At 42.5% G+C, this 11337-nt stretch overlaps 1 pseudogene across 1 annotated transcript; it reads right to left on the reverse strand.

Moving 5' to 3' along the window:
• Window positions 1-6910: 6910 nt before the first annotated feature.
• On the reverse strand, window positions 6911-7710 carry LOC308510907 (microtubule-associated protein RP/EB family member 1-like; annotated as a pseudogene). Its single transcript has one exon. The product of its transcript is annotated as a microtubule-associated protein RP/EB family member 1-like (transcript).
• Between the last annotated feature and the right edge of the window lie 3627 nt (window positions 7711-11337).

The raw sequence follows: 11337 nt of genomic DNA on the forward strand, positions 1-11337 counted from the left end.
TTTTTCATGTCTGACAGATATGTGTGTTATGTATTAAAATGAACACACAAGTAGCAAACATTAAATAAATTATTTAAACATGAAAAGAACTTAATACTGTGACTTAATTTTTAATTTCTTAAACTAACTTCTTTCCAATAAAATAATAATCTATATTTTTAATTACTCCTTGCTGGAATTTTCAAAGGACAAATGTTGCTTTTTTCAAAACAAACCATTTATTTATCTACTAGAGGCCCAGTGCACAAATTTGTGCATGGGTGGGGTCTTGAGGGGGGTGGGGGGTGAGGGGTGAAGGCCGGGACGTGATTGGCCCTCCGGGTGGGCAGTGGTGCTGTTGGGATCATGCAGGTGGCACTGGTGCCTGGCCCATTCTCCAGAGATTGGACCTGCAGGACTACTGAGGGAGTGAGTGGCTGCCACCAGGCTGGTGAGCTGTCAGGATGGGTCAGTCAGCTGAGCGGCATTCCCACTGTGAGAATACACTGACCACCAGGGGGAAGCTCCTGCATTGTCTGCCCCCTGGTGGTCAGTGTGCATCACAGTGCCTGGTCATTCTGGTCGTTTGGTCGCTTAGCCTTTTATATAAATAGACTAGAGGCCCAGTGCACAAAAATTTGTGCACTCGGGGGGGGGGGGTCCCTCAGCCCGGCCTGTGCCCTCTCGCAGTCTGGGACCCCTTGGGAGATAACGACCTGCTGGCTTAGGCCTGCTCCCAGGTGGCAGAGGGCAGGCCCAATCCCTAGGTGCAGCCCCTGGTCGGGCTCAGAGCAGGGCCGATTGGGGAGTTAGGGTGCTGCCCCCTGTCATGCACAGAGCAGGGCGGATTGGGAGGTTGCGATGCCACCCTCAGTCACGCTCAGGGTAGGGCCGATTGGGGGGTTGGGGCACCGCCCCCTGTCACACTCAAGGCAGAGTCGATGGGGAGGTTGTGGCGCCACCCCCTGTCACGCACAGAGCAGGGCCCATCAGGGGGTTGAGGAGCTCCCCCCTGTCACTCACAGAGTAGGGCCAATAGGGGATTTGGCACACCGCCCCCTGTCACACACAGAGCAGGGCGGATCAGGGGGTTGGGGCGCCGCCCTCTATCACCCACAGAGCAGGGCCGATCAGGGGGTTTGGGCGCTGCCACTGTCACACTCAGGGCAGGGCCGGTGGGGAGGTTATGGCTCTACCCCATCACACACAGAGTAGGGCCCGTGGGGGGGGGGGTTGGGGCGCCGCCCTCTATCACCCACAGAGCAGGGCCGATCAGGGGGTTGGGGGGCCTTCCCCTGTCACGAACAGAGCAGGGCTGATGGGGAGGTTGTGGCCCTGCCCCCTGTCACACACAGAGCCACAGGGCAATCGGGGTTTGGGCGCTGCCCCCTGTCACACTGATCCCGGTGCCAGGAGGCCTCTCAGCTCCGCTGATCCGAGTGCTGGGAGGCATATTACCCTTTTACTATATAGGATAGAAGCCTGGTGCATGGGTGGGGGCCGGCTGGTTTGCCCTGAAGGGTGTCCCGGATCAGGGTGGGGGTCCCCACTCGGGTGCCTGGCCAGCCTGGATGAGGGGATGATGGCTGTTTGCAGCTGGTCACACACCCTTCAGGGTGGGGGTCCCCACTGGGGTGCCTGGCCAGTCTGGATGAGGGGCTGATGACTGTTTGGAGCTGGTCACACACCCTTTAGGGTGGGGGTCCCCACTGGGGTGCCTGCCCAGTCTGGGTGAGGGGCTGAGGGCTGTTTTCAGGCTGGGACTGAAGCTCCCAACTGCTCCTTTTTTTCTTTTTTTCTTTTTTTATTCTGGGCCAGCTTTAGCTCTGAGGCTCCAGCTCTTAGGCCTCCGCTCTTGAAAGCAGGTATCTGGTTTGTTTCGGTTCTCGAAACTCTGTATCAACTCCAGCTCTGAGATCCCAGCCGGCTGAGGTTTTGTTTAGCATCTATATTTGTTACAATGTTTGAAACTGCCCGCTCAGAGGCCTGCAGCAGCCGGCGGGGAACGTTGGAGTCCTCCGTCACTGAAGCAAGCAAGCCTCATGTTAGTTTCAAGCTGCCTGGCTACCGGCCGCCATCTTGGCTGGCAGTTAATTTGCATATTGCCCTGATTAGCCAATGGGAAGGGTAGCGGTCGTACGCCAATTACCATGTTTCTCTTTTATTAGTGTAGATGAGCTCACAGTTTCAAGTGATTTCTCTTTCAACATCATTTTCTAGAAAAATGGTGAAGCCTTTATAATTTCAGTGAAAGCAATTTAATTTCTGTTGGTAGTGGCATTTTAAATAATGTACATGTTTTAATTTAATCCTATTTTCTTTCTCAGTTATTGATTTTTATTTTAAAATGGACACAAGACACTGTGGGGGTGGGGTAAGGGCATGTGCCGGGGGGGAGGGGAGACCAGGGGAAGGTCAATGGGGGAAGAAAGGAGACATGTACTACTATGTGTAATACTTTAAACAATAACATAAAATGTAAAAAAATCTTGCCAATTGAAAACACAGTAACATGATGACTTAAAAAGAAGTCTGATTCTATGGGCTCTGTTGATCATAAGTTAAAAATATATTTGCCTTGGCTTTAATTTTACCAGCTAGTATAATTATTATAATACAACACTTGAGTAGAAAAACATGGAACATGGATAGATTATGAAATGTATTTGTCTCTGTGACCTAAACTTTTTTAAAATATATTTTAACTGATTTCAGAGAGTGACTATAGAAAACTTAGAATTATACATATCTCAATTTTTTAAATTAAAATTACATATATTGCTCTTGCTTTATTTCTGTAGGCCAGCACCAATCTGGATGTTACATTACCTTTCTAGTTTACTGTGCATTAAAATGAGCTTGGCAGTTTCTGCTGTCCATTAAGTGTGTTTTCTACTACTGATTTTCTTAACTGTGTTTTTATTGATTTCAGAGAGGAAGTGAGAGGGAAAGAGATAGAAACATCAATGATGAGAATCATTGATTGGCTGCCTCCTACACGCTCTCCTACTAGAGACTGAGCTTGAAACCTGGGCATGTGCCTTGACCTCCTAGTTCTTAGGCCGATGCTCAACCACTGAGCCATACCGGCAGGGCCATTATATTCAGTGTTAATTCCTGTAAGTGGAAAACCTTCGCATAAAAATATGACATGATACTCTCAAGCTTTAGCCTCTTCAGGGAACCTGTCTGAATGCTGGATTGACATCTGATGCCTGCCTCTACCTGTGGTAAAACTGACTGACCCACTGTTACTCTTGTTAGCAATTTTTCAATCATCCCCAACTTTACTGTAGATTTTACAAAACCCCTCTGCAAAGCCACTATGGCAGGAAACATCCCCACTCAGCACACTCCTTCTCTACCATCAAAGTTGCCATCCAGTTAGTTCACAAACCACCTAATGGGGAAATAATTAGTTATTAAGGAGGAGTTGTAGCCTCACATTTACCCTGTACAGGTGCTGTTTGGACCTATATACCTTTCCCCCTGTTTCTGACCAGTCAATGGAGCCAAGTTTGTATATCTTCGTAAGATAAAATGCTGCTAATTGTTTAGGAAAAGTATATCATTTTAAATGTGAATCATTCCTTTTATCTTATTAGAAGGATTTTTAACCCCTATGTTGATATTTGATCAAGTGGAAAAGACCTGTGCTGGGGTCCAACCCCAGCGGGTCCAGGGGTCCCCAAAGGTGTAGACGGAGTCGGCGAAGAAGGAAGGACACGGAGACAGTGTTCAGTTGATCAGCAGCCTAGCCAGGATCTCCAGCCAGGATCTCCAGCCAAGTTCTGGTCTGGATCTCCAGAGAGGTTCTGCTTAGGATCTCCAGCCAGGTTCTGTGTCCGTGTTCTCTTGCTAGGTTCTCCAGGTTCTCCAGCCAGGTTCTGTAGCCATGTTCCCTCGCTAGGTTCTCCAGCCAGGTTCAGTCACCAGGTTCTAGTCAGGTTCTCTTGCCAATTTCTGTAGTCAGGTTCAGTCCAGGATCTTTTGCCATGTTCTCTCCAGTGAAGTTCTTCTGTCTCTAGTTTCTGTGTAGGTTCTGTCTTCTAAGTTCTGTCTTGTTACATCTGTATTTATACCAGTTGATTCCAATCCTATCAATCTCTATTCCAAAGGTTAGGGCGTTTCTTATCTCCGTTCCAGGGAGTTAAGATTATGTAGCTTAAGCATGATTGTTCATAGTTAAAGTGATTAATTACCCGCCTGGCACTTAGTTAAGAGGTTTTATTCCCTCCCTAACTTCAGGGGAAAATCCCTACCTGGGGAAACAACCTTTCTCAGAGACCTTGGTTAAAACACATAGTGCCAAGAAGGTGAGCAAACATATTAAGAACAGTATGCCATATATGCCAGGTCCCTTGAAACAGCAAGCATGGACCGGCTCCCGGCAGACCTGTATTTCAATTTAGAACAGTGGTTCTCAACCTTGGCTGCACATTAGAATCACCTGGGAATCTTTTTAAAATCCTGATTTCTGGGCCTCATCCTCCGGAAATTCTGTCTCTTTGTTATGGGGTGGGGCCACAACATGAGTAACAAAGAAACAGAATTTCCAGAGGATGAGGTCCAGAAATCAGGATTTTAAAAAGATTCCCAGGTGATTCTAATGTGCAGCCAAGGTTGAGAACCACTGATTTAGAACAACATGGTAAGGGAAAATTGATGGCTAAGAAAAACTGTTGCATATGATCTTTATGAATATTTTAGAATGTGTATTGTCCTTTTCCCAATACCTTAAATGGAAAAGGGAAAAGTTCAAATATAAGAAAATTTGCTTCAGATAGGAGAATATCTTGACAGTAATTAGGCTGCCAGCTTAATGCTGCAATGTGTCTTACTTCACTCTCAGGGCTAATTACATAGAGTTCAGTATTTTGAAGATTACTTCCTTTGTGAGTTCCTTGTCTTGACCTCATGCCAATGTTTAAAAATTGGAATGCTTTTTTTTAATACAGAATTTTATTTAGAAACTGCTTAAAGTAGAGAGGAAAAAAAAAAACCCTGTCAAGAAAGACCAGGTGGAAAATGGGTTCCAAATAAAAAGGAATTTTAGGGCAACAAAAGACTAAAGGCCACAGAAGAGAAATAGCACCACCGTTACTTGAACAATGGCTAGTTACTTGCATTTTTGGCATTGTTAAGCACTGAATCTGGGTTTTTCTCTGAATTTCACTCAGAGCATGCACTACACAATATATTATAAAATACCTGCTTTCTACACACATTTTAGGACAAACTACCACCATCAACAAATCAATACAATTACATCAGGGGCTGAACAAGCTCAGTAGTGGGTGACACACATTTTGCAGAATTCTGCCAAACAAAGGAACTGAATAGGCTGTAGGCAAAGCAAATGAGGGGTGTTAAGGAATGAAATAGCTTAAATATTAATAATTAATTCAGACATGGTACTGTATTTTCTACAAAAGAAAATTAACATTTAGTAACACGCTAAGGAATTTTATCGCCAAAGAGATTAGTGCACTGGCAAAGTACTCTGATAACAGTGAGGGCTGTGGACAGCAGGTACCAAAACACCCAGCCTTGCAGATCTCAGGGTAGCGATGGCCTTCACTGATCACTCCCTTCGTCGAAGTCCAAAAAGAACTTGCAGCATGATCACCTGCCTGCTGAACTTTCACTCGAAGCAGTAAACTTTAAGGAGCCAAAGAGGAGTCCCCAGTGGGCGAGGGATGCAGAAGAACATGTTAAATGTAAACTTAAAGACAGCAAAGTGGGACACAAACCCCCATTCAAATCCCAGAGATGTGGGCAAGTCCCTAAAAGTAGTTGTTAGATTTTAAAACTGAACACACCTCATTTCCCAAAGACACAATACACAGAAATTTCAGGGGTAACTGGAAAAATCATCAGAGAAATGCTCAATGAATATCAAGCTATTCAACTCAAATATCTCAGGGCTGAAACATACCCTCTATTCATTCAGCCAACAGTGCCTCTTGCAGAGATGCAATTGGTCAAGGACACCAAATGGCTTTAGAGAGCAACTTTTAAAATTTTCCTTCTGGGCCAAGGTTAGGCCTATGAAGATTCAAGCAGCTCTGCAAGGCCTGTGAACAGCAAGTTCTAAAGGTTCCAAGTTCTGGCCTTTCCTTCCCAGACACAAGGGCAACACACAAACTCTCCTATCAGGTTACATTTTATATTTTGAAATATGCAAACGTAATTGAAATACTCTTAAGGCATTCATTTATTAAAATGTTCTCTGCCAAGATTTCACATTAGCTTAAAATTAAAATCAGTCTTTACATTTCACTACTGAGGTATCCACCTCAGCGTATCACATAAAAACACCTTCTCTAGCAATCAGTGTTACCAGCATCCATATGGTGAGCCCATGGTCAGCCTCTGTTCCCTAAGTGTACCAACTAGACCAGTGGTTCTCAACCTTCCTAATGCCGCGACCCTTTCATACAGTTCCTCATGTTGTGGTGACCCCCAACCATAAAGTTATTTTCGTTGCTACTTCATAACTGTCATGTTGCTACTGTTATGAATCGTCATGTATATATCTGATCTGCAGGATGTATTTTCATTGTTACAAATTGAACATAATTAAAGCATAGTGATTAATCACAGAAACAATATGTAATTATGTATGTGTTTTCCGATGGTCTTAGGCGACCTCTGTGAAAGGGTCGTTCAACCCCCAAAGGGGTCACGACCCACAGGTTGAGAACCGCTGAACTAGATGTTAATACTGCTCTGCTACAAGGTAAAAGCTCCTAACTCAAACTTATTGAAAAAAGAGTGACACTTCTACAAAGTGCACTTTAAGAAGAGGTACTTTTTGCTTATGGAAAGAAACCAGTGAGTCCTCTAAAAGTAATAAAAGGGAGTACTTTACAGGTAAGCACATGATTTGGAGTGAAGAATTCGGATGTTGCTCTGCTGGTCCAAGCTGCTAATACTCTCCTTGTTCCTCCTGTGGGCCCCCTTCATCAGGCATCACAAAGCCTTCATCTGTAGCACAGAGAATGTCCACAATCCTCTCAATACAGGGTTGTTTTCCCCCTCGTGCTCCTGGCAAATCAATTCAATGTCCCTTAGCTTCCCAAAGGAGAAATCTCTTTCTTCAAGTCTTCGAGGGTAAGTTTCAATACGTTGCCCTGCTGCATCAGTCCAGCTGCTTCGTGGTCCCCATTGCCCACACCAGGATTCTTTGCACCACACCGGGGCCAGCCTGAGGGGTTGCAGTAGCTCTGTGTGTCGCAATGGGCCTCTGGAGCTGCGCTGCTAGAGCTGAGAGGTTTCTTCGGTTTGTTCATAGCCGGAGCAACAAGGGAGGGAGCCACGGCAGTTTCTTGACCTTGTCTGGCAGCTACAGGGTCAGAGTCTTTTCCATCATAGTTTGCATCCAAAAACTTCTTGAACCACTGAACGAATTCAAAATTGTCCTGAAACTTTCCTTTTACTAATCTGTCCACAGGAATTATTTTGTCAACACCCATACTCTTAAAACCTGGTTGCAGTATTTTGCAGTTCTGGATGTATTCATGTTCTAGCTTAGCTTGAAATTTCACTTTCTTCAAGGCAATGGAGCCAGGGGACAGCATGTCCATAGACTGACAATAGGCAGCCCCCTGAGCACAACTGTTCGACCTTTGTCAGATTTAACTGCGGGGACTCATTGATCCAGGCCGGCATGTCCTGTCGACTTAGGTTCTCACTGGTGACTGACCTTAAATATACGTTCACTGCCATCTTCGGCTCGCGGAGGAACCACGTCCAGTGCCGGGCCGGCTTCGGTTCCGTCTTCGTCTCGTTCAAACCGTCCGACCCTGCTCGCCCGCGCAATGACCTCACCTGGAATGCTTTTTAAGTGAAGTCATAAAGAATACACCTAACGTTTATTTTTTAAATAAAATTTTATTGATTTCAGAGAGGAAGGAAGAGGGAGAGAGAGAAAAACATCAACGATGAGAGAATCATTGATCGGCTGCCTCCTGCTCAATCCCTAATGGGGATTGAGCCCACAACTCAGGCATGTGCCGTGACTGAGAATCAAAACAGGACCTCCTGGTTCTTAGGTCGATGCTCAACAGCTGGGCAAGCCTAACTTTTGTTGTTGTTGTTGTGAACTATTGTATGGACAACATTTAACATAATTTGAACATTCATATGCATATATGTATAATCCATGGACACAGACAATAGGGTGGTGAAGGCCTGGGACAGGAGTGGGCTAGAAGGTATTAATGAGGGAGAATGGGGGACATATTTAATACTTTCAACTATAAAGATTTAAGTTAAACAGTTTAAAAAATAAAAGTTTGGGGAAAAATAATAAAAATCTGGAAGGATTCTTTACTTTAAAAAAAAGAAAGTTAATGATTCTGTACATGGTATTATTGGAGTTAGAGTGTGTCATGTTAGAATGGCACTTTCTTAGGGCAGAAAGAAAAAACGTTCCCCCTTATATCATCCATCAAAATGGTAGTCATGCCCATACATTATCTCTTAGTGACTAAGAGAAAGAAGTAAAGAGGCCTAAGTAGTTTGTCCTCCTTTAGTAGGTGCTACTAGTATAGAGGATACGTGAAAATAATGAGGCCTGTTTCTATTCACCAAGGAATTTCATTTAATATAGAAGGTTAAACTGTTATGTGACAAATAGAGAACAGTATGACTTCATTGGCAGCTGGTCTTAACTTCTCAATCATTTTTCCAGGCATACCTTTCTACCAGAGACATGGCTTTCTGGGAGAGAGGTTCATTGTACAATGCCAGCAATATTCTGTGACCTGGAAGTTCAGTTCATTGGATTTTTCAGAACACCTACCTTAGCCTAAACATTGTAATAAAACTATCAGATTTATAAAAATGGGTATGTTGGTAAAGAAATGGAATTGTTCTCCCTCACACCTGAAAGCATAATGATATATTGAAAAGGAAAAAGTATTTAAATTTTCTTTACAAATGGGGTAACATCTAGATAAAACCACATTGATAATGGCATAAATGCTTAGAAATTTGGGGATATTGCGTCTTACCTTAACTATTTGATCTGCTTACTTAATTGGTGGAATTTCCTACACATTAGTACTATGTTCATAAAAATTTGTTTTATTAACCATTACAAATGTCACAAATAACTAGTTGCATAGTGTACAGATTATTGTAGTTCTCTGTAAATCTGATATGATTCTGGTACTCCTGTATATGTAAATGGTGCTTTTTCTAAATGCCAATACTAGTTTATGTAATTAGCAGGTAAATCCTGTTGTATAACTTTAAATGTCATCAATAGGGCCATGTAAGACTATGGTTTTAATTACAGCTCCTGATTTGTCAGTTCCATTACTTTTAACCCTTCTTAGATGTTGCTGAATCTTGATCAATACAAAATGATGGCAGGTAGAATTTTGAGATTAATATGGGCTCTACTGCTTACTTGGAGTTGTAGGCTCACCACGCAGACAAAATGATGTGAAATCTAACCAGAACTGTGGGAATTGCTGGCTCAACAACTAGAGCCATTCAAGCTCAGCAAACACTTTTAAACTCTTTAGCCAGGATAGTGCTTGACAATAGAATTATCCTTGATTACTAGTATTTTCTCACTCTCCAAGGAGGAGTTTGTACAATAGAAACAATCTCCTTAAACTTGCAAAATCCCTTAAAGGGCATTCCAGTTTTGCCTTTAGCACTCATGGCTGGTTAGGATTTAAATTTTCTATATTTTCAGCTGGCTCTCAACTTGGCTTGGGTCTCTTGTAAGATCTGGTTTGCTAATTTGTTTAAAATTCTTCATTTGTAACCTATTGATGTTTTGTATAACCAGGTGCCTAAGCCCCCTATAAAGACTTGAAAAATGTTTATAGGATGGATAGAAATGATCCATCAAGCCTCTGCATCCCCTCCATTTTTATAATCCACAATAGTTAAAACATTTACTCCTGATGCTAACTACCTTTTGCGGATTAGCCCTGATTTCTCTTGATGTTATGCATTGAGTGTTTTTGTTTATACATGAGCCCTTCCCATATTGACTTGGCCATTTTATAGGAGACCATAAAATTTCCTTGAATTTTACAGGTGCCTGAGAGACCTCTTAGAAGCAAATGGCTCTAGTGCTCTGTGGTCCACTGCTCAACCCCAGGAGTCCCCCTGAGGGACTAGATAGACCCGGAGCAGTTAGCCGAACCACTCCTGCACTGACATGGGACAAGGTGACAGGTTTTTATCAAAAGGGGGATGTGGACCTTGAGAAGAAATATATCTACCAAGAAGGATTCCTCATAGTTAACTGGGCACAAATTCCCAACTAGGTTCTAGCAGGCATTGCCAACAGAAGCTTCTCACACACACTGCATTTCAGGGGAAAATCTTCAGACTGAGTTTTATGGTGTGTAGTCTTCGTGTTTGACTTATTTTACTCAACATTTTGTTTGCTTCAGCCATGCTTTTGCATATACAAATGGTTTATTTATTCTTGTACTGAATTCTATTGTATGCCTATATCATAGTTATTTTTATATTCTGTTTATGGGCATTTATGTTGTTTCAGTTTTGGCCAAGTGGTTACATGGATGTATTCACTTTGTCAAAATTCATGGACATATATCCTTATGATCTGTTTGTAATATATGTTATGGTTCATTTTAAAAAATTATAAAAATAGTAAGTTTTACAAATAAATGTTGCAGTATACAGTAGCTTAAAAATAATTCAAGAAATGGTTAAAATATACAATCAAAGCTGATAACCTATAGGTTATCTAAATGCTTTTTGAATTGAATAATCCATTGATGTTACAACAGGAAATCAAAAGAAAAATGAATTAGCAACTTCAATGGCATGGATCAAAAATTCACATTTAGTTTTAAAATACTTTAAAGATTATTTAGAGTAAAAATAATCAAAAGCACTAACTACTAAGATTATCTGTTTTATCCTATATAATAAAGGGTAGTATGAAAATTGTCCCTTTGACCAGGAGGTCGTCCGGGAGTTCAACCAGGGTGCGGGGTCGGTTGGGAGAAGGAAGGGAGTACCTGGCCAACAGCCAGCAGCTGCTAGGGACCCTACCAGTGCACAAATTTTGTGCACTGGGCCTCTAGTATATAAAATAATCAACAGCATCTAATTTGACCGTATATTGGCATTTCATCAGCAGGGCCTAAATTTAGAAATCTTCTCACTTCTTACTTCTGAAAGCCAGATGGTATTAGACAGACAGATGACCAATGTTGCAATAACATCTATTTGAAGTTTTCATATTGGAAATTGTAACTGGAAAATACTGAGCATATTTCAAAATTGCCATTGTGCATTTACACAGATGTTGTTGACCAAAAACTCTTAGAAAAAACCAAAACACTTGTATAG

This window comes from Myotis nattereri (genome assembly GCF_964212035.1).
Source record: "Myotis nattereri genome assembly, chromosome: X".
Taxonomy (NCBI): domain Eukaryota; kingdom Metazoa; phylum Chordata; class Mammalia; order Chiroptera; family Vespertilionidae; genus Myotis; species Myotis nattereri.